The 27473-nt window shown below is 33.7% G+C and overlaps 1 protein-coding gene across 2 annotated transcripts in view; it reads right to left on the minus strand.

The window, feature by feature from the left end:
* The window catches only part of BRD4 (bromodomain containing 4), a 156371-nt gene that overhangs the window by 92944 nt on the left and 35954 nt on the right, over positions 1-27473 (minus strand). The window contains exon 1 of one of the 2 annotated variants that reach the window (XM_051972027.1): positions 21174-21247. The exons of the other annotated variant lie outside the window; for it this stretch is intronic. The gene's annotated coding sequence lies outside the window, so the exon portion shown is untranslated. Of the gene's footprint in view, positions 1-21173; positions 21248-27473 lie in introns of those variants that run through there. 2 annotated transcript variants of the gene reach the window in all.

The following is a 27473-nucleotide window of genomic DNA, read 5'->3' on the forward strand; positions in this document are numbered from 1 at the left end:
AATCTGATGAGAAAGATTTAACCTATCAGATTGGAATAGAGCTCCTAAATAATCCTTATAATCAAACTTGAAGTCTGACAGCGATGTGATATATTACAAGCCTTACTAGCCTTATTCTGCAGATGAAGAAACAAATGAGGCACAGAACATATTAAGTAATGCAGATATTTGAACTCCAAGTCTCAGTCCAAGTTCATTATCACTTTCCACTATACCCTACATACACCCCCCCCACACACACACCAGAATGGAAGATCCTACCCCTACCCCCCACCATGTATACATATATTTAAAAAACAGGTTTCTCCCTATAAGAAATGTTAAGAGTGCCTGTGCTTTAAGATTACAAGCTAGTAATTCCTCAATGACATAGCTACATAGTCAACATGCTTGTTCAAATGCTCAATGCATTACTTAAAATGCCAATTATCCTGAACCATTCTACCCTTAGAGTTCAACCAAGCTGCAACACAAAAACAAACAGCTAATTCATATTCTTAGCAGATCTTCCCTACTTTAATTGTGCAATCTGTGTCAGTAGGGAAGCACAAATAGGATTACTTTTCCATCTGACCGCTTTTAGGCAACTGGTGAGAATAGTATTCATGTCATCAACCAGACTGCATTGTCTGGATTCAATCCAACGATCATAATGCAAGATTCTGCAATTATAAACTTTAATCCTTATTCACAGAATAAGGTTGCATTTGATCTGACATCTACTACCTGTAGTTTCCCCAGTACATAGTCCCAATGAGATAATTTTTCATAAGAGGGACATGTAAAACTCACTTCATTTTTCAGTCAATGAAAGGTTATATTATAAGCATTTTCCATAATGGAACTCTAAAAACAAGCTTTTTTCAGTTAATTTTACCATATCACTTCTCTGATTTAAATTTGCCATGCAAATAATTTACACCATCTCTTTAGGAGACCCCTAAATATCTAAAATGGTGAGCATGCAATAGTCAGCGGAAATCTAATCTTGATGTTGTTGAATACAACAGATAGAAAATATCCCGCTAAAACCTATCAAACAAACGGTCATTCAATCTTGGAAGAAGAAATCCAATGTGAAAGAATTATTTACTGAAGCAATTAATTACACTTCCACACAACTATTACCAAGGTTCAACTTAACATCTGCCTCTATAAAATCTGAGTCTTGCCCTTTAGGGCCAAGTTAAACAAGTCCAATTCGGGCTTATACCCCAAAGAGATACTAAAAAAGGGAAAGGGATCTGTATGTGCCAAAATGTTTGTAGCAGCCCTGTTTGTAGTGGCTAGAAGCTGGAAAATGAATGGATGCCCATCAATTGGAGAATGGCTGGGTAAATTGTGGTATATGAATGTTATGGAATATTATTGCTCTGTAAGGAATGACCAGCAGGATGAATACAGAGAGGCTTGGAGAGACTTACATGGACTGATGCTAAGTGAGATGAGCAGAACCAGGAGATCATTATACACTTCGACAACGATATTGTATGAGGATGTATTCTGATGGAAGTGGATTTCTATGACAAAGAGACCTAACTGAGTTTCAATGGATAAATGATGGACAGAAATAGCTACACCCAAAGAAGGAACACTGGGAAATGAATGTGAACTATTTGCATTTTTGATTTTCTTCCCGAGTTATTTTTACCTTCTGAATCCAATTCTCCCTGTGCAACAGGAGAACTGTTCGGTTCTGCAAATATGTATTGTATCTAGGATATACTGCAACATATTTAACATATATAGGACTGCTTGCCATCTTGGGGGGGGTGGGGGAGTGTGGGGGGAGGGAGGGGAAAAAACGAAACATAAGCGAGTGCAAGGGATAATATTGTAAAAAATTACCCTGGCATGGATTCTGTCAAAACAAAGTTATTATTAAATAAAATTAAATTAAAATTAAAAAAAAAAAACAAGTCCAATTCCTCTTCTATAAAACAGCATTTCAAAGGCAAGCTTCATACTACTCAATCAGAATATCCCACCCTACTAATAAATCCACTTTTCACAAAGTTCCGAAATTCCAATCATCCCAAATTCCCTCAATTTACCCTCACATAATTTCAAGATTTTTATCCATCTAAGCTTATAAACTAGACCTTCCTAAGCTGTGGTGCCTAGAACTAAATAAAGTACCATGCATGTGGTATACTAATCTCTCCCTAATATTGGACTAGGTGTCTGGTGAAATAATTTTAGATTGCATTAGCCATTTTTGTGTGTCATAGCAAACTGTGATTCATTCCGACTAGCCTCATTACTTTTATCTTATATAAATGAACCTAAGCATAATACTTTATATTTATGCCTATTTAATTTCATCTCATTAGATTTGTTCTAACATTCTAGGCTGCCAAGATCTTTCTAGAAATTTTTAATCGCCAAGGTTCATTCTCCCACCCAGAGTAGAGTCATGTGCAAATGTAAAGCCTATCACCTATGTCTTTTTAATAAATTAATTTAAAAAAAACAAACAAAAACAAGTCCACACCGGGCAAGTTTAGATCACACAGATACATCTTTTCAAGCTGAAACATCATTCATTACTTTGTGTGTGATCACTCAACCACTTCCTAATTCATGTAACTACATTATTATTTAGCCAATAAATTTTATATAGGAATGGCATAAAAAATTTAATAAAATGCTTTGCTAAAAATATAAGTTAATTATTTCTATAGATATATACTACCTTTTCTATTTTCAAAGAAACAGCTAGGCAGTACAGTAGTTAAGAGTACTTGAAAGAGTAAGGAAAGTATGAGTATCTGCCTCATCTGTATATGGGGATAATAAGAGCATCTACCTCCTAGAGTTATGAGAAACAAACAAGATACTTTTTGTAACAGGATTTGCAAAGTACCTTGTAAACATTAAAGTGATACATAAATAGTAGTTACTAGTGTAACAATTACAGCATTCGGCTAAATTCTGCTAGTGTGTCATTTCCTTAAGAAGGAAATAAGCTTAATATAGCACAACATGTTTATAATGAAGCTGTGCTGACCCTTTATGGTTCGATTTTCTAGGTGAATGAAGAAATTTTTATCAAGTACTTTATACTGAATATTTTGCTCAACACTACTGAACTTACAAATAAGCAAGATGGACACTGCCTTCAAGGTGAGGGATAGTGATTATGTCCAAATGTGGAGGTATGGTTTAGACATGTCTGGGAAGTGGTTTGAGTGCAGGGAAATTAGATGAAAAGGACAACTACCAGAGGTTCAATTGACAAAATTCCCAGCGAAAAAGGCTGGCTAGAATGAAGGCCATATAGTTGAGAAACTGTTCTACAAAAACATCATGAATCAAAGGCCAGCATTATGACCCGATTCTTGAATTCATCTATTTTATCTTTCTGACCCAAATGAAATGAATGTGGACAATATTGCTTCCATTTCTGCCTTTGTTGATTTTCATCCAAATTTTCTACTAAAGCTTTCTAACATCTACTTTTGACATTTTTAAAAATATATGTTAGATTATACCATTATCCTTTTCCTTTTGAATATATAATCTCTTTTGAGTGATATTCTTTTATGTATTATGTCTCATCATAGTTCAGTAATAGGCATGAGTTTACATTTAACTTCTTGTATTAGACTCTCTAACTCACTTATTTCCCTTATTCTGTGTATTTTGTTCTTCAGCGGACAACAGAATACGAGAGATTAAAGAGAAAAGAATAGGAGACAAAATGTTATCAAACTGTGCATACCCTTTGATCCAGCAGTGTTTCTACTGGGCTTATACCCCAAAGAGATACTAAAGATAGGAAAGGGACCTGTATGTACCAAAATGTTTGTGGCAGCCCTGTTTGTAGTGGCTAGAAGCTGGAAAATGAAAGGATGTCCATCAATTGGAGAATGGTTGAGTAAATTGTGGTATATGAATGTTATGGAATATTATTGTTCTATAAGGAATGACCAGCAGGATGAATACAGAGAGGACTGGCGAGACTTACATGAACTGATGCTAAGTGAAACGAGCAGAACCAGGAGATCATTATACACTTCAACAACGATACTGTATGAGGACATATTTTGATGGAAGTGGATTTCTTTGACAAAGAGACCTGAGTTTCAATTGATAAATGACGGACAAAAGCAGCTACACCCAAAGAAAGAACACTGGGAAACGAATGTTTCATGAGTAAGAGCTGGGGAGGCAAAAGGTGGGAATAATCTAGAGCTGAGGTTTGCCAAAAGACAAAGGAACACAGGGATTTGAGAACAGGAGATGGTGTGGCATTGAAATGTTTAATGATACTGGGAAGTGAGAAAGTTGTCAAAGAAAGTATTGAGGAAAGAGCCTGACAATCTCCAAAGTAGTATGGTTTAAGGAGAGAGATGTTTCTGTGGTCAGATAGAGAAATGTCACTTTCTAATTAAGGAAGTGGAATAACTATGGGTGGTGATGAGATCTAGTTTTAGTAGCTAAGGTGGAATGGAAGAGTAAGTCACAAGACACAAAAAGGTTGATAAATTGAGAGAACATTAATTACATATTAATGTGTGTATGCATATGCACACATACACATCCATACATACATTATATTCCAAATATTTTATATCTAAAAGAGCACTGGATTAAATGGAAAATCTTATAGAATTCAAAACTCTACCTTTTAGGTGTGTGACTGCCTTAAAAATAACAAAAGAAAACTATTTATTTACCTCTAATAAAGAAATGTTTTTTTTTTTTTTTTGCTCAAGTTTAAGAGACAATTATACCTCATAGTGATGATCTTTTTTGTAGCCATGCTAACAATAAGAGAGAATATTGCTTGGCCAAATTTTATCCTTCACTAACAGTAACGCATGAAATAAGTTATGCTTGTTTTTGGTTTCTGAAACTAGGGTAATCTGTCCTAAGCAAAATGGAAGTTTAGCATAAAATCTTAAGATGTGAGGGGTTGGTTTTTTTTAAACCACTTTGATGAATAGCTGAACTTATTTATTTTGTAAAGTTTTTGTTATTAGTATGACCCTTGGGCCTTTATTTTGAAGCTTAATTTTAAAAGAGGAGAGGAGGCATTGCAAGGGAAGGGGAAAAAGGAGGCTGCATGACAGAATCCAGACTTCTAAAAAGAACAACAGAAAGTGTAAACTATAATATTTTTCTGATTTCTGCATCAAAGAATTTAAATAAATTTATTATGGAGTTCTTTTGATTTAATATTTACAATTAACCTTCATTAAGACTCATAAGAAAGGAAAATGATTTTTGGAAATGAAATAAATGTTTAAAATCAACTTAGAAAGCTGCATATACCTTACCTTAAGAATCCATTAAAAGGTAAGCATTTCTAGAACAGAGACTATTGTTGTATTTGTGTAATTCCCAGTATACTTTATAGATATGAGACACAAATTGCAAGACTATTTGAATTGAATCTGACACTAATCAAAATAAATTAGGAATGATTTAACCAAAATTGCAGATATACTTTTTTAATGCTCCAATTCACATATGCCAGTCAAGTTCTAAATTATAGCAAACATAAGCAGTCAAAAATACAGAACAGAAAGGGATATTAGGAGATTAATCAATATGAAAGTTAATACTTCTTCCACTACTTTTCTCTTAATTGGCTCTTCCTGAAATGCCATTGGAAAATAAAAATGGGGCTAATTATCTAAGATTTTTAAAATGTTTATCATTTTCATGCAGGTAGTGGGAGAAATAAATAAGTGGCAAAAACTATTGATGAAGATTCTAAAAACTGAAGACTATGAGAGCATGTTAACATTGGAGCAACTTTTTTAATGCTGTCTCAGGTGGATAAAAAATTGAACACATATACACACATGCACGCACTTTTTATAAGACTGACATAGCAGATGAGAATTCTCTAATTTCATTGAAGAGCTAAGGAAGATGGCTTTAGAGAAGGTAAAATCTGGATAGCAGAGCAAAATAGATAAGAATTCAAAAGGAAGGATACAGTGGAACAAGTTTTTGAGACCATGGATTCTATGTTCCACTTTTGCTAGTTTTTAAATGAAAATTATTTTGGTAAATTATTTTCCCTTATTTTATAATTTTTATGTAAAGTAAGAAGTTTTGTGCAGATGTCATTACTGTCCCTCATACCGACATGATTAATATTTTTATACTCTACCATCCAAGGAAAGTGAAATATATGTTAAGTGGTGAGTAAGCAGCAAATTGGGACCTGGGCTCAAATTCTACCTCTACTACAAACTAGATTACTGAGTATGTGACAATACATAACTCATTTAACCCTTGAGCTTCAATTTACTTAATTTTCTTTACATGAGGGACTAAACCTTTCTAAGAATATTATTTTTAAATGCATAAAATAAATAGGTTCACAAGGAAACCAGCTTTATTAAAATGTTATTAAAAGATTTATAAAACCTCAAGAATTCATGGCCCCCGAGATTAGATGTTTTTAAAGATTTTCTTCAAATTCTAGAATCTGAATTCTAGACCAAAAAGCCCCAGAGATAACAACTGAAATCTAGAGAAATAAAATGATGTGACCAACATTACATAGCTAGGTTACTGACAGAATTAGAGCTAGACTGAATGTTTTTATTCTCAGTGAAGGCATGGTATAACTCTTACTGAGGACTACTCCTAAATCTACTGCATAAGACAAGATGCAGACCTACTTCTGTTGTCTTAATCAAAGTGGAAACACTTTTGTTGACAAGAGATTTCAACAGATAACAGCTAATGTGTACAATGCTAACTGTGTGCCAATAACTGTGGTAAGTTCTTTCTATTATCTCATTTGATCCTTTACAACAAATATGGGAAAGTATTTTCCCTCTCCATTTAACAGATAAGGTCACTGAGCCAAAGAGATTTAATGACTTGTCACAAAAGTAGCTAGTTAAGTATATGAGGGCACATTTGAACTCAAGTCATTTTAACTCTCAATCTAATCCTATTCCATCCCCTACTGAAGGAAAACTAACTTCCTTTTTGCCAACTAGTATATATCATTTGGGCCTTGGGGAAGGCAGTTGTCTAAAGCATTCAAATCAAATTAACTATTATGGGACAAAACAGGATACTATTTTTAATTTTCACTTTAGAACTATTCAATTTTTCAAGTCAGATTTCTGATTAAGGAAAGAAGATGGCACATACTATTCTTTCTCAAAAAAAAAAAAAGGGGGGGGGAGGGAGGGAGAGATGTGCAAAACAAAACAAAGAATAGAGCTTCATTCATGGTTTAAACTTCAAGAGAAAGGATTCAAAATTTTACTAGCTGTCTCAGTGTCCCCATGTGTAAGAAGGGAATGACCTAGATGACTTCTAAGGTTTCTTTTATCACTGATATATAATAGTGTTGGCTCTGATCTCCAAAGTGGAAGGGAGGGAAAAGAGAGGGAAGAGAAGGGAGGACTAGGAGTAGTGGCGTAATGAATAGCCTGATCCCAAGGTCTATGTATAATCAACTAATATGAATATAGGTTGCCTGCTACCCCTCTCCTAGTTAATCTTCAACACAAGCATAGCCATTCTTATATCTGATCCTTTTCCTCTTTGATGAAAGCTTCCAACTCTTCTTTTGACTATGTCAGGATAAGGAGATAGGAATGAATTATATTCTACATACAAAGATCTCATTACATCATTATTCCCATCAACTTACCCCTATTCCAAATTTTCCTACAAATGTCAAGCATACTCGCCATGCATTTACTCCCCCAACATGAGCTGGCAAAAATTTGTCATTTCTACCTCACATTTCTGAGATCTGGAAAACTCTTTTGGTCCCTCCCTTCCTACCAGAGAATTTGCATTTTTTTCTTTTATGAGGACTTTACAGTAAATTATGGTAAAAGTTAAGTATTTGGTTCTAGGCTCTATATAAATCAAAGAACTTCTTCAAAACTCCTCCAAAATTCGCATTTACAGTAATTTCTTATGCTGAACCATGACATATTGAAATTGCAATGGGGAAAATTACTATGTTTATCTTCCAGTTAGGAGTCATAACTGGTGCTTAAAAAAAAAAAAAAGTTAAACCATTTTGAATATATCTGAACTTTTTTTTTTTTTTTTTTTTTTTGCTAATTTGAGTATATAATAATATTGGGAATAACATAATATAGTAAGTCTAGTGTATCCTATAAAACAACTAAATTCTTAATTAAGCAATGCTTTTTCTCTACAAAGAAAAATATTTAGATCAGCTTGAAGACTGAATAACAAAAGTATAAATTAACTGTATTCCAAACAAGTCAGATGGCAAATGGAAAAGATTCTAGGAATAACACTTTGAAGAGGACATTGACAAACTGGAATATAATATATCCAGGTAAGACAAGAGTTTCAATGATATGGAAGAACCGAGTTTAATCTGGTTAAGTAACAACTTAGGAGGTTCTAAAGAATAACTTTTCCAGCAGTTGAAGAACTATTATATATAGAAAAGAGATTAGACTTTTTTTTTTTAAGTGGCAAAGAGAACTTTAAGGGGAAGTTCTAGGGAGACAGATTTGAGCTCAGTGGTTTATTATATAGTAATATAGTAAACTGAAAATGGAAATCTTCCTGGTAAGGTTGAAATTCTGTCATGGGATATGTTCAAGCAGTACCTATAAAGCATTTATCTATATGGCAGGAAATTCTCCCAGATGAATTCTCAAATCCCTTCCAGCACCATAATCCTGGAAGGTATTGATAGAGGGCGATTAGAAAAGAATATGGTGCAGTTGGAAGAGGTATTTACACTACAGTGCTAGGAAAGACTAGAGGAAATAACTCCTTGCCTAGCAGAAATGCAAAGTACATAATTTTCAAAGACCCCAGATTTCACTACATATCACTACTAGGGTTTACTAATTAACAAAGATCATTTTGAAGGGTCAAAATACCTCTATTTTCTGCAGTTATCTCTTTTCTTTCCCTGATCAGAAAACTAAAAATTTTAAATGAATTTTTTATTTTTTGGTTACCTTGAATACCCACAGGCTTTGAGGTTCATGTGTTTTTGACATCTGAAAAGGTAACTTAAAGTCACACAATCAAGAAGAATTGATGAGAATTCTTAAGATGGAAAAGGGCAGAGCTCTCAGAGTATCCTCATCAATGAGCAAAATAAAATCTTTCATTTAAAAAAAGGGAAAAAATAAAGTAGTGCCTATCTGCTGAGGGGAAAGAAAAGTCAAGGAAACTTAACAGTGTTTCCACAGATTCTCCTTTCAAAGGGCCAAAACATTTTCATATCTAAGCTAGGGAAAGTAATGTAATACATCAAATGCAAAGGCAGAAATAAACCAAAATTTTAAAAGGGATTAGAATAAAACATGCTTCTGAAATCGTCAAATAAAACAAATGCTTAATTTCATTTGCTCATTCAAGCTATTGATACTTAAAAGTCCAAATGAGAATGTTGAGCTAAACAGATTGGAGAAAGATTAATGGCACATGATTTAAGATGGGTAAGACCTGGTTCATCAGAAAGGAAGGAAAGAGGCATTCTAATCATAAGAGCAATGAGCACGTAAACAAGTTTAAGAGTTGTCTAGTGGTGATAAAGACCAATTTTGCAACAATGGCCAGAAAGATTCCTTTAGGATAGAGAGGTAAGATAGGTAGGTAAATGATTCAGATTTATAAGTCTGACTTCTAGTTATGCCTAATTGTGACTAAGATATGATCTTTTTAAAAATCTGCATTGCCTGAAAACTAGCTAATGTTTTAAAGATGGAAGTTTTAATGGTTGTGCACAGAAATTGAAAATATGTATATAACAAGTATATTAGAGAGTAAGTAATAAAATTCCTGACCTGTATAATGTGAAATCTCCTCACCAGTACAAGTAATGACTTACTGAATTTCCTATATTCCTCCACCAATCTTGTTACCAAAGAGATCCACATGAAAATAGGATTTTGGTTTCCCCAAAGTTCACTGGTTGTCATAGAAATGATTGTTATATCAAAACAACTTGCATTTTCAGGTGAGAAATGAACAGATGCTGAAAACAAACACAACCCATACTATGTCAAATATCCAACTAAGTTTCAAATATTGTTTAAAAAAATAAAAAGACAAAAGATATTTAACAAGAAAACAGACCTGTCTTATTCCTTAAAATGAATGCCAGAAAATAGAACATCAGGGTAAGCAAAAAAACTAATATACAAACTTTTAGAAAAACACTTAATTTGCTTTTCATGCAATGTGCAAACAAAACAAAACTCTAGACTCCAAAGGGTAAAGAAATCTCAACAGAAAACTGATTTATAGGTCATATAATTTTCAATTGGCTATAGGTATTGATTAGACTATTATAAACTTCAGTAAAACATTTAGACCAGTCTGCACATACTGAATCATCTAAATTCCTACAGTTATGTGAAGGATGTGACAAGTCTTCAAGAAAATTTCCATTTTCTATGGGGACATAAAAGTAAATATTCAACATGGGCATAAATTAGCTCACTAATTTCACCCCCTCAATTCTCTATAAGGCAATTTTACATGAAATATCAATTTGCTCATAGGTTAAGAAATAATTAATTAGATTACTTCCTGGAGGTAACTGGAAGTTGAGGTAACTACCTTACATTTTCTTAGTTTGCTAACCACAAAAGAACAGAAGAAAATTTCAGAAAACTAGCATTTTGACTCTCCAGTATCTAAATTCCTCGATGAATAATTTTAATCTTCCGTTTTGGAAATTATCTAATGTATGCATAGAACATTTATGGTCTAATTTCATTCTGTATGTGTCAATTTTTTAGATCTATTTCTTGTATATACAGCTTATTAAATTTTGTTTTCATACCCATTTAGCAATAGCTTGCTTTATTGAACTGTTTAATTCATATTTAAGGGTATGATTACTGGGCTCTCTTAATTTCTTCTTTTTCTCTATTTTAAAAAATGATCTTAATGAAAAACTGCTTGATATAATCACCTACATTCTCCAGTAATGTAATGAGATGGCCCAACTACTTATAAAAACCAACACTTCTAAGAAGTGTCATTTATTCCCTCTCCCTTCCATCTTCTCCAGCGGATTGTACCCATAATCATTCACTCTCAACCACCTAGTAGTTCTATCCCCATAGGCCTTAAAAATGCCTGAATTGTTAAAAAAAGCAAAACAAAGAACAATCAGCTTTTTTATATGTGCATGTCCTTTTATATCCTACCATTCCATCAGGGTATTTATTGTACTATATCTCAATTTAATCCGGGTGTGGGGAAGGGGGTGTGGAGGGAGGACTCCTCTCCCTTTCATGTACATGTTTGACTGTTTTGCAGCATACCTTCCAAACTCAATACTGAATTGAAACTACTCTTTTAAAATACAATTTAAGATTTACATGAACTGATGCTAAGTGAAGGGAGCAGAACCAAAAGAACACTGTACATAGCAACAAGATGTGATGATCAATTCTGAGCGATCTGGTTTTTGTTAACATTGATGGGATTGACTCATGACAATTCCAATTTCCAATGCAATAAGCCATTCACATCCAGAGAGAAAAACTATAGAGACTGAATGTGATTCAAAACACAGTATTTTCACCTTTTTTTTTTTTGGGGGGGGGGGGAGGGGAGGGAGAGGCAGGGGGTGATTGTTAGTTTGTATTTCTTCCCTGTGTTTTTCCCCAATTTTAATCTTATCTTTCTTGAATAGCATGACAAATATGGAAATACAGTTAGAAGAATTGACATGTTTAACCTATATCAGATTGCTTGCTGTGCTAGGGAAGAGGAGAGAGAGATGGACATAAATTTCAACGCAAAGTTTTGCAAAGATAAATGTTGAACACTCTTTGCATGTATTCAGAAAAATAAAATACTATTTAACTTTTTAAAAAATTACAATTTAACTGAACACCATGATAAAGTGATGATTACATTTGGCTCCAAAGTAGAAACAGAAAATAAATCTCACTTCTTTAAAGAAGCAGTAAATTATGATTATGGAACAGTGATGTCAAATTCAAATAGAAATGGATTCTTGTGGAAACATGCAGACTTAGAAAATCATAAATTAACATAATCTATGTTGCATTTTTTAAATTGGTCAACATTTGCCAATTATATTTTGATTTTTTTCCCCTTCAAAGTACATGAAAAACATTCAGAAGTCCTAGGTTAAAAACTCCCATTTCAGAAAGAGAAACAAAGAATTCCCTTTGATGCTACTTCCAATTAAAAAAAAATCACCAACTCCCCAAATGTTCATATTCCAGAAAGCATTTTTCGAAACAGCCCACTAATAGCTATTCTGGAAAAACTCAAAAACCTACAAGTGTTGAATAAAAATATAGAAGAAATGTGTGATGGATATGGGTAAAAGAAAGTGTGATGTTTAATGTGTTTCTGCATTGACTTCCTAGGTTGAATGTGGTTTGGATAGCAGAAATAATGATGAAAAGAGTAATTCTAGATAAGGATACCATTATTTATGAGTCTCTCACTATAACATCATCCTCAAATCTCAAGCTTTGAAATTGCTCCATAGATGAAACTGTCTGTTTTTGATAGCTAAATTCTCAGTGCTGAGATACAAGGAAAAAGGTACAAAGTCCCTGCTCCAAGGGAATTTTCATTCTAGTCACTCAGTCAATAGTCATTTATTTCATACTTGCTAATATTGTTCTAGGCTCTAAGGAGAAAAAGAAAACCAAAATCACTGTCCCGTTCCTCAGGGATTATAAGATAGGTAGAAATTAATCAAAGAAAGGCATTAGAGGAACAGAATAATGCCTCCTGCATAACATGATACTAGAGCCAAAATGGCTAAAACTTTCCTTCAGGAAAGACAGGAAGGAAACAGGACAGGAATAAAAAGGGAGAGCATCCCAAACATGGGGAATGGGGAATAGCTAGCACAAAGGCACTGCAATTAGAGTTGGAATGTCTTATGCAAGGAGCTTGAAATAAGCAGGCAAATATCAGCACATCTAGATGTAAAGGGAGATAGGAAAGGTAGGAAGAAGTATGTATATATATATATAAGTATGTGTGTGTGTATACATGAGCATCTCAGCTAAGTTAGTCAGTCTGACCTGTGGCCTCCATAGCACTGGAGAAAGACCTGAGGTGAAGAGACTTGGGACCTCCTGGGGAGGTCTTGGAGGTGGAAAAAGCTAAGAAGTAGAAAGGTTAAATTTACTGACTGAGCTCAAGAAAGGCCCTGGGACAGAGACAAAGTGAATTGGAGGTGGGGAGTTGAGACTGGAAGTTTTACCATAGCTCAATAATAGGCAATAATAGCACTACTTGAAAGATTGTTTCTGTTCCAACAATGACTAAGAAGGTAAGGCCACTTAGTGGGAGCTCTAAATATTACAGGTATCCTATGTTACTTAATCAACAATGTGTGGTATTTGTTACTTCATCTTGTAAATTCAGCATTACTTTACAGAGTATCTATCAAAACTTTCTTTTTTAATTGAGCTTTTCAGATTGAGGAGTCTGTTGTGAACAAAGGTGTCTTTAATGCCTAAAGTATGCTTTCCCTTCTCATTCTGTTTCTCCTGGCTCCATCCTGACATTACATTTTCCCTGGCTGTCTCCTATGCCAGAAATTGTTTTTCTCCTTACTCCCACCTTCTGTATCGTCATAATCTTTGTTAATTCTAAAGGTCTTCATTTCTTATATGACTATAAACTCCTCTGAACTTCATCATACCCACAGGGAATCACAACATCTTGCAGAATCGTCTAGATCCTGGTATACATATCTCATGTATATCCTTTGCTCCCCAAATCCCTCTAAATGGACAGTAGGAGGAAAATCTCTTCTTCAAGTCTCCATTTAAAGAGGGCTTCCAAGCTAGCCATCTCTTTATTTCCTAGCAGCTTCACTCCTTTGGCTATTTTCATCATGACCCTGGCAACAGACACACAGTACAATAAATAGTTAAGAATTTGCTGATTGATCCCTCCCAAAAAGCAGGGAGAAAAAAACCCAACATAAACTAATAAACAACAAGCTCAGAAAAACACTCTCCTAAAATACACGTTTATATAGCACAAGTAGCTTTAGTTATAACATCATTACTATTAGACAAAAACTGCTGCTGTATCACACACTTTCAATGTTTCATCTGTCAAAAAGTTAAAATAAGTAAAATTTACCTGTTCTAATCCTTTAGGAAACAAATCTTTCATTATTAGGACCATTAGCTGGGTGTGAGAAGAACAGCAAAATATTAACCTAGTCTAATAATGCCAAGTTCTGCTCTTCTACTGATGTCATAAGCCAACAACTCTATTCAAAGAGAATTCTTTGTTTAGTTTATAAATATAAGTAATCTTTGCTCAGTCTTAATTGGCTCTTTATGACCCCATTTAGGATTTTCTTTGAAGATACTGGAGTGGTTTGCCATTTCCTTTTCCAGTTCACTTTACAGATGAGAAACTGAAGCTACCAGGGTTAAGTGACTTGCCCAGGGTCACAAAGTAACTGACAGGCCACAGTTAAACTCAGGAAAAAGAATCTTTCTGACTCCAGAGAGTATCAGTAGATAGCTGCCACCATGCAGCTGCACCAAAATTAACCAGTCAAAAACATTACTAATAAAAATACTAATGATGTTTAACAATTTCCTTTGGTTTTCAATGGTCCTAAAATGTTTGGTGGTAGTGATGGTGATGGTTTTTTGCATTTATTCAATAATTGTTTTATTAAGCTTCAACTCTGTGCAGGGCATTGTGTTAATGGTTGGGGATACAAAGAAAAGCAAAAGGCAGTCCCTCTTCTCAAGGAGCTCACAAAGTAACATTCCAACAACTATGTACAAAGAAATATATACAGGAAAATTGGAAAGAGCAAAGAGAAGAAAGGTGATACTTGAAAAGATTTCCTGGATTTCAGTTGAGACTTAAAGGTAACAAGGAAGCCAGGAGGCAGAGATAGGTAACAAGGAAGCCAGGAGGCAGAGATAAGGAGTAAAAATTCCAGGGAAGAGGACAACCAGTAAAAATGGATGTAATGGGAGTTGTAATGTTTTGAAATAACAATATAGTCTGTTATCACTGGATCAAAAAGTACATGGAAAGAATTAAGAAATAAGAATAGTAGAGAGGGGACTAGGTTATGAAGGACTTTATATTTGATTCTGCAGGTAATGAGAAGCCACCAGAGTTTATTAGTAAGAGATAACATACTGTCACTTTAAGCCAATCAGTTTGACAGCTGAGAGGATGATGGATTAGAAGTGAGCAAAGACTTGAATCAGGGAGACCAAACTATTGGCATAAGCCAGAAGTGAGGAGATGAGGGACTACAACAATGAAGTGGCAGTAGCACAAGTCAGAAGGGGGCATATATAAGAGATTCCATGAAAGTAAAATTGTTGTCCTGTGCAACAGATTGGATATGGAAATTAGAATTATAAGGATCTATAACTAATTATGCACTAAAAGAACATGTTTGGTCCTTTAAAAAAAAAATTGCTCTTTTCTTTTTCATTTACAGAGTTAGGAATTTATATAAGGAAGTTATATAACTTGATAATTAATCAAAAGAAACGGAAGTGTTTTCTATGTTATAACATAAAAGAACAATATATTATGAATAGAGCAACAAAGTAGTCAAAAACAAGATAAAGAAACTGGGAATTATTTAGGCTAAAGAAGTAGATGCTCTTTATGTAGAAGAGATTTCCATACAAAGTAGATTTCTTAGTACCAGGACCTAGATTTAGCCATGATAATAACAACAACAATGTTCTTAACATTTGAGCTATATAAAAGCTGGACAGGCTGTTTTGGGAATTACCGAATTCTTCTCAACACTGAGTTTTTAAGTAGGATTCAAGTGTTTGTCAACATGGCAAAAAGGATTTTTTTTTTTTTTTAAATCAGATCTAGTTTGGACTAGAGAAGCTTTCAAAACTAGACTTTGAATCTATAATTTAAATGGAAATTTCACACCCTTTCAAATCAGAGATGATGTAAGAGGCAGACAGATTTGTCTTAAATTTCCCATGTGGAATTGATTGTAGAGAGACTCATAATTTTACTCCAATAAAAACCAATTCAATTAGGGTGTGAGACTATACTTATACAGCCTAACATTCCATTCCACCCCACCCCCACAACATTTTTGCAATCTCATATTTCTATTAAGAGAAACAACTAAAAAAGAAAATTCATTTACAGTCAATGGTATCCTGAGTTTGCCTCAACAAAGTAGAATGTGTAAATCATCACAAGTTTTATTGCTGCTGTTCCCACAGAGATGCCACCAGTTATTTAAGTTCAGGTTGATTGACTAAAAAGATGTAATCGTTTCAAAGAGTGTGCAATATATATACTTTGTTTATCACAAAATATTGGGAAATTAAGGAGATTAAGTTGATTTCTTAATGTCCCATTGAGGATTTTCTTAGCAAAGACACTGAGAAAATTCACCTGTTCAGGGTCATAAAGCCAAGGTCTGAGTCTGGATTTAAGCTCAGAAAAAAAAAAAAAAAAAAAGGCTTCTTGAATCCAGTCTGACTATCTATAGCTGCTATACATACACTGATGATGTTCTAATTATAAGAAATTCTTTCTTCTTTATTAGGAATTGAAATGTAATTTTATGCAACTTCACTAACTGTTACTAGCTTTAACCTGTGTTTGTGTGTGGGAGAGGGAAGAAGGGGAAGATATCAAAGATAAATAAATTATTCTCTAACATTTCTGATTGATTTGTTTTCATCCTTTTAAATAAGAAAAATTAGACAAAGGATAACACCATTAAGAGAGCAAGAAATATTTTACTTGTCAGATCTATGGAGATGGAAAAAATTTATGACTAAGTGAGCAACAGTATTATGAAATACAAAACATTCAAATTCAATTGCATTGCCCTGTTTATAGTGGCTCGAAGCTGGAAAATGAGTGGATGCCTATCAAATGGAGAATGGTTGAGTAAATTGTGGTATATGAATGTTATGGAATATTATTGTTCTGTAAGGAATGACCAGCAGGATGAATACAGAGAGGACTGGCGAGACTTACATGAACTGATGCTAAGTGAAATGAGCAGAACCAGGAGATCATTATATACCTCAACAACGATACTGTTTGAGGATGTATTCTGATGGAAGTGGATCTCTTCGATAAAGAGAGCTAATTCAGTTTCAACTGATCAAGGATGGACAGAAGCAGCTACACCCAAAGAAAGAACACTGGGGAAACAAATGTGAACTATCTGCATTTTTGTTTTTCTTCCCGAGTTATTTTTACCTTCTGAATCCAATTCTCCCTGTGCAACAAGAAAACTATTCAGTTCTGCACACATATATTGTATCTAGGATATACTGTAACCTATTCAACATGTAAAGGACTGCTTGCCCTCTGGAGGAGGGGGTGGAGGGAGGAAGGGGGAAAATCATAACAGAAGTGAGTGCAAGGGATAATGCTGCAAAAAATTACCCTGGCATGGGTTCTATCAATAAAAAGTTATTTTAAAAAAAATGAATTGCATCAAAAAGATTTTTGCAAAAACAAAAGAAATGTAATTAAGATTAAAAAGAAAGTAGAAAGCTGGGGAGCAATTTTTATAGCAAGTTATTCTGATAAAGGTCTAATTTTTTGGATATATAACAAAGTGAGTCAAATTTATATTAATAAAAATTATTCCCCAATTGATAAAATGTCAAAGGACATGAATAGGCAGTTTTCAGATAAAGAAATCAAAGTTACTTATAGTCATATAAAAATGCTCTAAACCACTACTGATTAGAGAAATGCAAATTAAAACAACCTTGACCTTATATTTATCACAGACTGGCTAATGGGACAGAAAAGGAAAATGTTATATGTGTTGGAGAAGGTGTGGAAATTGGGATACTAATGCATTGCTGGTGAAGCTATTCTAGATTGTAATTTGAAGTATGCCCTAAGGGTTATAAAATTTTGATGTAGTAGGTCTGCATCCCAAAAAGATCATTAAAAAAAAAAAGAGTAATTTATAAATATACTGCACATGTATAACCTATACCAGGTTGCTTGCCATTTTGGCGAGGGATAGGGAAGGGAGAGAAAATTTTGAACTCAAAATTTTACATGGAATTGTTTTGGGAAAAAAAGTACTATTTTTTAAAAGGAGAAAAATCATATCCAGAAAGACCAATTGACACATGTGCACAGAAATAAGATTAGATGATTATTATTTCCTCAAAGTAGTACATCAAAATTGAACACAATCCTAACAAAAAGCATCAAAATAATGACATCAGAATGACAATCAGAAAATAAAAGGAAATGTCATCTTTGGTGCACTGTTGAATTGGTTATCTGTCATTTTCTCTTAGTATATTCCAAAGCCATGAATAAAATATAGGGAAATAACAACACACACACACACACACACACACACACACACACACACACACACAAATATACATACATGACAGAAAAAGAAATAGAGATGAAGGGGTGCACAATCACTAAACTAATTGAAGGAAAAAACAAACTTGTAGGTGAAGGGAAGGAGAGTATCTCCCAAGAATTTGGTAAGGCCAGTACAAAAGGCACAGAGAAAAGTAACAGAAAGCATAAATACATGAAAAACAGAGATAAGGTCACTGGCACGATTAGTCTAGGATGGGAAGTTATGTTCAATGAGGGGAAACATAGATCAGACAAGATTGCAAAGATAAATAAGTTTGAAATACATAACTTTGATCAATGCAATGATCAAATATGATTCCAGAAGATCAATGAACTGGTCAGTTGCTTGTTATTCTTTGTTCTCAGACAGGACCAAAATGACACCATTATGATAAGAGTAGAATTACAGTATGTCCGACTGTATCTGATCAGACCAATATGAGCTGCAATGATCAAATATGATTTCAGAAGATCAATGAACTGGTCAGTTCTCTTTGTTCTCAGACAGGACCAAAATGACACCATTATGTTAAGAGTAGAATTACAGTATGTCCGACTGTATATGATCAGACCAATATGAGCTCTGAATGCTCTGCCACAGGGAGGACACAAAAAAGTCCCTACATCTGGGGTGGACTTTTAAACTTTGTGCATCTTGGGTATCTTTTGAGCTAATTAGCACACCAACGTTCTCCATGCTGAACAGGATTATGCCAGACTCTACCATGTTATACAATCAATTCTGGAGTTCTTAAGACCATGAGAGCATCCTGATATTGTTTTTTCTGACCAACTTATAAAGAATGTGCCCTATGTGAATTATTCATAAAATACAGTCTTTTTGACAAGCATACATATGGCATGCAAGTAATGTGTTCAGTCCAATGAGGTTACAGTCTCTGCAGCAGAATCTGAATACTTAGCAATTTGATTCGAGAAAGAACTTCAATGTTTGCTATCTTATCCTGCCATGTGAACTTCAGAATCTTCCTGAGACAATTCAAATGGAAGCAATTCAGTTTCCTAGTGCAGCACTGATATACTGTTCAGGGTTCACAGGCATAAAACAATGAGGTCAGCATAATGGCTCTTTAGACCTTCAGTTTGGGACTCAGCCTAATACCTCTCTTCTGTCCCATTTTCCTTCAGATATTCCCAAACACTGAGCTAGCTCGGGCAAAGTATGTGTCACCTCATTTTCAATGTGGACATCCCTGTAAAGTATACTGCCAAGGTAAGTGAATTTATTCCTATCATTCAAAACTCCATTTGCTGTTACCAATGGATCCACATATGAATGGTATGATGCTGGCTGATGGAGTATCTATGGTTTCTTCGTGTTAATTAAGCCAAGATTAGTATAAGCAGCAGAGAATTGATCTATTCTTTGTTGCATCTCAGCTTTGGAAGCTGCACTGAGAGTACAATCATCTGAAAACAAAAACACATCATACACTTGTACTCCTACTTCAGTTTTGGCTCTAAGTTGAAGAATTTACATCAGAACAGTAGCTAACTTTGATGTCATGTTTATCCACCTCTTCACAGAGGTGATGGATTCAAGATGCAGAATGAGGGGACAGCACAGAAATCGGTTTTCTTCACTCCAATAACAGGGGAAAAGGGAAAAATAGAACGAGTGTGTGATGCACGTTACTTATTTTATGTCTTTACAAACTGAACAGAAACATCTACATTTTTTTTCTAAAGGCAATAAGATGTCTCTGATTAAGGGAGTCACATGGTCAGATCTAATTATTTTGGCATCAGTTTGTAATGCTCAGTACATAAAAATTCCCACTGGAATGGGAAGACATTTGAGGAGATCAATTAGTAGATTAGCTAATCACTGAAAAACTTTCAAGCCCTTACTCTGTTAATAGGCTGTTACAGTAATCCAAGTGAAAGGCAATAAGGGTCTAAACCAAGAAAATGTCACAGTTATGAACAAGTTTTTGTCTGGCATAACTACTGTTCCAAGTACCATACTTATACCGATAAATAAATAAAGTTGGAAGTTTAAGAACAATATTAACTTATTCTCTATTAATTTCCCAATCAGCAGAGCTATGAAAGAGTTGCCCAAATGTGAGTAACATCCAGGAAGCTTGATCATTTTAAGATCTGGATAAGCATATCTATTTATATATTCATCCAAATTTTTATTGGTGTCTTGAAGAGACTTCTCATAGAGATTGAAGAAGTAGGAGTTAAAAAATATTCTGTGCTCAAAAGAGCTCAAGTTTTAAATGAATTCACTACCTTTTTGCCCAAACTCTACCCTCTTCCTAATTTTCCTGTTACTGTTGAAGGCAACATCTTTTTTCCTACTCTCCTAGATTCCCAATAACAAATACCATAATCAAATTATTCTCTTTCACCCTTATATATCTTATCTGTTAGCAATTCCTGATGATTCCACCTTTATAATAATAAAAAAACAAAAACAAAAACATTCTCCCTTCTTTCTTCTAAAACTGACAGCATTCTTGGTACAAGTTTTCATCAACTCAACCAGGAGTAGTGCAAAAGCCTACTGATTGGTTTTATTATATTCCAGGACATCCTCCACTTACTTATCACAGTGATCTTTCTAAAGCTCAGATTTAGCCATGTCTTTTTCCTTTATCCTCCCCTCTCCCCAACTAATCAAGTTAATGCCTCCTTGCCTCCAGGATCAAACAGAAAATTTTGTATAACTTTTAAAGCCCTCACAACATGGCTCTGGCTCCTTTCTACATTTCTAATTCTCCTTGAATTCTACAATCCATTGGTCTCCTTGCTACTGCTCAAGCAAAATTCAATCTCTTAATTCATACCTGGAAAGTCACACTCATCTCCTCTCCAGCCTTCAGGTTTCCTTCAAGTCTCAGACAAAATTGCACCTTCTGTAATGGAATATTATTGTTCTGTAAAAAATGATGAACAAGCTGATTTTAGAAAGGCCTGGAAAGATTTACATGAAATGATCCTGAGCATAAGAAGCAGATCCAGGAATACATTGTACACAATAACAGCAAGAATGTGCGATGATCAACTATGAAAGACTTGGTACTTCTCAATGGTTCAAGGATTCAAAGCAGTCCCAAAAGACTTTGGACAGAAAATGCCTTCTGCATCTAAAGATCTAAAGAGAATGAACTGTAAATCAACATGTATATGTCACTTTTTATTTTTTAAAATCCCTCCCATGGTTTTCCTTCAACATGATTTATAAAGCAATGTATCAAAAAAAAAAAAAAAAAAAAAAAAAAAAAGGATCTTCTGCAAGAAGTCTTTCTTGTCTATGTGTTGTCTAAATCCAAAAAACTTCCCCTGAGAATTCTTCCAACTTAATGTGTATACACAGTTGTCTGTATGTTGTCTCTCTTATTAGACATTATTCTGGGGCAAAGTTTTTTTTTTTCCTTTTTTATTTCCAGAACATAGCACCAGTAAATGATAGCTCCCCTTTCCTTCTATCTCAGTTAATTATGTGTCTAAAAGTCAAGCCAATTTCAAATGAATTGTTATTACATTGATATTTAGATTGTTTAAAGAATTTGTCAAAAGCTGTTTTAAGAATTTATTGTTTTCTGATGGACATGCCCTCTTCAACAATGAATTCCAAAGCTACACCCAGCAAAAGAACTCTGGGAGATGACAATGAACCACTACATAGAATTCCCAATCCCTCTATTTTTATCCGCCTGCATTTTTTTATTTGCTTCATATGCTAATTGTACACTATTTCAAAGTCTGATTCTTTTTGTACAGCAAAATAACTTTTTGAACATGTATACATATATTGCATTTAACTTATTCTTCAACATATTTTAACATATATTGGTCAATCTGCCATCTGGGGAAAGGGGTGGGAGGAAGGAGGGGAAAAGTTGGAACAAAAGGTTTTGAAATTGTCAATGCTGAAAAATTACCCATGCATATATCTTGTAAATAAAAAGCTATACTTAAAAAAAATTATTGTTGATTATGGAATATTATTGTTTTATAAGAAATGACCAGCAGGATGAATACAGAGAGGTTTGGAGAGACATACATGAACTGATGCTAAGTGAAATGAGCAGAACCAGGAGATCATTATACACTTCAACAATACTACATGATGATTAATTCTGATGGATATGCTCTCTTCAACAATGAGAGGATCCAAATCAATTCCAATTGAACTGTAACAGAACTAGTTACAGCAAAGAAAGAACACTGGGAAATAAGTATGGACCACAATATAACATTTCCACTCTTCTGTTAATGTGTGCTTGCATTTTAGTTTTTTCTTCTCAGATTATTTTTATCGTCTTTCTAAATCAGATCTTTCCTGTGCACCAAGATAACTATAAATATGCATACAGCTATTTAACGTATACTTTAACATATTTAACATGTATGGGACTACCTGCCATCTAGGGGAGGGGGTGGGAAGGAGTGGAAAATTTGAAACAAAAGGTTTTGCAAAGGTCAATGTTGAAAAATTACCTGTGCATATGTTTTGATTATAAAAAGCTATAATAAAAAATAAAATTAAAAAAAAAATTTACTGTTGAGAACCAAAAAGTGCTGTAGCATTCGATATTCAATATTCACCTCAAAAAAACCCGAAGCAGATTCCATGTATATATCTAAAAACTGCAGTAAAATCAAAGTTGAGATAATCATTTATCTAATATTAGAGAGGGAAAATGTTTATTATAAGAGAAAAATATGAACAAAGACTATTTATATTTCTTATAAAACTCTTGATCAATTCTGATGAGCATGACCTCTTTCCTTACAATGAGATGATTGATGCTGGCATCATTCCAATGATCTTGTGATGAAGAGAGCGATCTACACCCAGAGAAAACTGAATTGTCATAACATAACATTCTCACTCTTTTTATTTTTCCCTTGCATTTTGTTTTCTTACTTATTCACTTTCTTTTTTTATCTGATTTTTCTTGTGCAGCAAGAGAATTGTATAAATGTTTATACATATTGGATTTAACATATTTTTAACATGTTTAACATATACTGGATTGCTTGGAAGAGAGTAGGGGGAAATAGAAGAAAATCTGAAACACAAGACTATACAAGGGTCAATGTCAAATTATCTGTGCTTTTTTAAAAGCTTTAAAATTTAATATATATATGTCTTTTTTTCATATTACATTATCATTTTCTTGAGAGCAGGGAATGTGTTTTTGCCCTTTTTTGTATCTTCAGCATAATTACAACTATAAAAGCACTGTACAAATACTATTATTAAATAAGGACACAAATATCACCTCTTTTTTTTGGGGGGGGGGTGTTGGAATTCTGAGTCTTCACTTCTAATGAAAGTGAAACTAAATAACTAATAAATGCCAATGAACAGAGAAGCTTTAAAATCTCCTAGGAGTGTACTGACAGAGTTCCTAATTCTTTGCACAATTTCACTTAATTTAATCCACTTTTTAGGATCAGTTAGAAGTGCCACATATCTTTGAAGTAATTTAGTTCAACTTCCTTAACTTAAAAATAAGAAAGCAGACCCAGAAAAGTTATGTAGTTGCTCAGACCACTCAAGTAGTAAATGACAGAGTTGACATAGGGACTTAAAAGTCTTCTTCTAACTCCAAATATAACATTCCACTATGTCAAGATGTTAAACAGAGACATATACCAAAGTCTACCAGAAATGGACATTAAATTACACTTATTCTACACTGGGAGAGGTGAGATTGGGAAGAGAAGTAGGGCATGGTGGTGCCAGCCAAATAGCCTGCCCATCCTATCAAGACAAATACATTCTACACTTAATTAAGAATTAAGAAAGGATTAAGATGGGATTTTACACTTGAAAAATATAATGGTATTTAAAACTATAAAAAGGCTTTTCTTAGCTCATTGGTATACAAAAAATGGAGCAGGCTGGATTTGGCCCTACAGGCCAGAATTTGCCTACTGTACCTTCCTCACTAAATCTATAATTTAAAGTATGTATGACTTATCAAGCAATCTGCCTTCTACATATTTGTATGACCTCTAAGTAGTCAAGATAACATTTTACTCTTCTCCAAGGATGCTAAGTGATATGCCACAATAATTGCAATTAATTTTGCTTATTGTTTAGAACAAGGAAAATTAATGAATGAGCTAGACTGAATTCAACCATCTCTTTGTTAAAAGATTCTCAGATCTACTTATTCAGCCCTAATCTCTCTTCTGACCTCAAGTCTCTCAATCTTAATTCCCTATTGGACATCTTAACCCAGACAGCTAATGTCAACTAAATTCATCATTTCTCTTCCCAACACATCCCTCCCTTCTTCCCTCAGAACAGCTTAACCTTCTCACCCATCTACATGTCACATCTTGGCCACTCATCTCATCTTCTATATGCAGCCAATTCCCTCTTGTTTTTACTTTCATACTAACACTATTGAACTTACTACTCTTCTCTCACAGAATGATATTCCAAAGTCCCTATCATTACACACCAGCGATACTTTCCATCAATGGTCTTTAATGGTCCTTAATATTAACAATCATTCCCTATACAGAGCTCCAATTTATTGTGTTTACAACTTATTTTTATATTGTTTGCATATTCTTTCCCTAATTAGAAAACAAACTTCCTGAAGAGTAGAATCTGTTTCTTGCCTTTCTATCTCCCTAGGGCTTCATATAATGTAGGAAGACACTTGATAAATGTCAACTGACTGAGTGATCTTAGTACAGATTACCCCTAAATTTTACTTCTTTCTTTTTCTTCCCTATTAGTCAGAGAGCTAAAAGCCTTACATTTTTGTTCTTCTTGTAACTTTGCATTTTGCCTGGCACATGGAAGGAATTTAAATTTTAATTGCCTTATCTAAGAATCAAAACATTTGATTTATGAACAAAGACTTAAAGGATTAAAAAATATTATAAAAGTAAGTTATAAATCTTTAACTTTTATAATACTTTTCCTGATTCTCCTTAGTGCTATACCTTCCCTGAAAGTTCATTATATCAAATTTATACTGTACATATCTTGTGTCTTTTCTATTAAGTTCTTGGCGCTTTGCATTTTTATTGTTTGGTATCCCTAATGCTAAATAATGCCCTGCACATCAGTAGGAACCTAATAAATGTTTATTGATTTGAACTAGGAACAGAAACAATTTATTTATGGGAAAAGGCAAAAAAAGATATCCTTAATAATTCTAACATCAATTTAAGATCAATGCTACATTAATGAACTAATGTTTTGTTTTTTTAATGATAGTTGATGAAATGATTTTTTGTGGCAAAACTGACACAAATACTAATATTCCCACTGAATTCACCTTAGGATTTATAATCCACAAGGCACAGCTCAAGTGCCATCTTCCCCCAAAGTCTTTCCTGCCATTTCTGCTAATGCATTCTCTTAATTTACTTAGCATTAACACATAACTTAATACTTCATAGTTATAAAGTGAACTTGAAGTCAGAAGCTATTTTCTTTTTTAATTTTTATTCCCAATGCTTTGAATAAGTTTTTGTTGAATGAACCACATCCTTTCCCCAAATAATTATATTTAAATTGGGGGGGGGGGGGAGAAAGCCTGCTTCCCCTGGGAATCCAGAGAAGCAAAATTAGAATCCAGATAAATTAATTGGGACCAAAGCCCACTCAGCCTTTCTGTGGTAATGTGAGTTATGATACTATGAGCCAAATCTTGCCTGACACCTATGGATAAGTGACTTTCTACAAGTCACTTAGCATCTTTCACATCTTCTGGTTGACATTCTAGACTTTTTTTGATGACATCTGCCCTGGGAGGCAGATGCTTCGTCTACCTGACAGGATTACTACTTCCATATCTGGTAGATAAAATTAAATAAAAACACATTGATTATTTTGTAAAATTTAATTTGCTAAAAGAATGATCAATTATTCCAAAGATAACAGATTTATATTACATGTTCATACAAAAAAAAATTATTTTTTGGGGGAAATTCCTTATGTAGTACACTTCATTTCCTAATGAATATCTTGGGAAGATACTTTTATTATTCATCTTATTTTGCTCATTCAAGGACTATCCTGACTTCATCCCGGGTCTGCTATTTAGTTTTGCACTACAATCAAAAAAAGGAACAATGCTAAAAGAGTATACCTTTTAAAGACTTTTCTTTCAATAAATGTTGAGCCTACCTTTTTTTATTTGGTAGGCAGGGAGACATTTTAAAGACTGAAATGTTATTTTAAAAAATTTAATTTACTGCTTAAGCTTTACAGACAGACTCCTTGAGTTAGCAGATATCAATTAAAAATTCAAATCTTCATGTAGTGATACTCTCCTCTCCCCTCTTTTTTTAACCATAGTCATAACCCACTATTGCTATTTTAAAAAATTAAATAACACAATAATTTATTTAGCTCATCTTTTATTCAAATAAAATTAAGGATTTATTTCAGCTTTTAAAACAAAAACAGATAAAACATACAGATATTTATTTATAAAATACTTTACATAAAAATATTGAGACACCAATTTTTCATTATAATCATTTTTTAAAAGTTGCAATTTTTATACTGTACTTATTACCAAAATCAATTAAGCAATTGGTATTTTTTTTAACACCCACAGAAAAACTACTAACCTTAATAGTTTTTACATATTTCATATTCAAATGCAGCACAGAATGAGTCAAATTTACTTTATTTACATATTCCACATTAACCAATTGCTGCCTAGCCATTTCACTGTCAGAAAATTTACCTTGTTAAGTCTTTTAGATATTGCCTTTAAGTGTATTTATGCAGGTTATAATTGCTTTGTATCATTTCCTTTTATTCTCCTCAACTTCATAAGGATGAAGTCAACTTTCTCCTTGGCTTTATTATTTTCCTCTCCCCAATACATTCTCCACAGCTGCCAAATATAAAATCCTAAAGCCCAGATATGACCATATTATTAATTTTCTATTCAATAATTTTCCAATGGCTCCTTATATTGACAGGATGAAATACAAAGTCATATCCAACCTGATTATGACCTTTGTTTTGCACTTTATTATACGTTATTCACATCCATGGTGACTACTAAGAGCTCAATAAAGTAATCACTTATTTATGAACTCTTTGGTTCAATCAAAGTGGCTTTCTTATTGTTTTTCTGTGTAGCATT

The sequence above is a fragment of the Antechinus flavipes genome, chromosome 1 (genome assembly GCF_016432865.1).
Source record: "Antechinus flavipes isolate AdamAnt ecotype Samford, QLD, Australia chromosome 1, AdamAnt_v2, whole genome shotgun sequence".
NCBI classification, from domain to species: domain Eukaryota; kingdom Metazoa; phylum Chordata; class Mammalia; order Dasyuromorphia; family Dasyuridae; genus Antechinus; species Antechinus flavipes.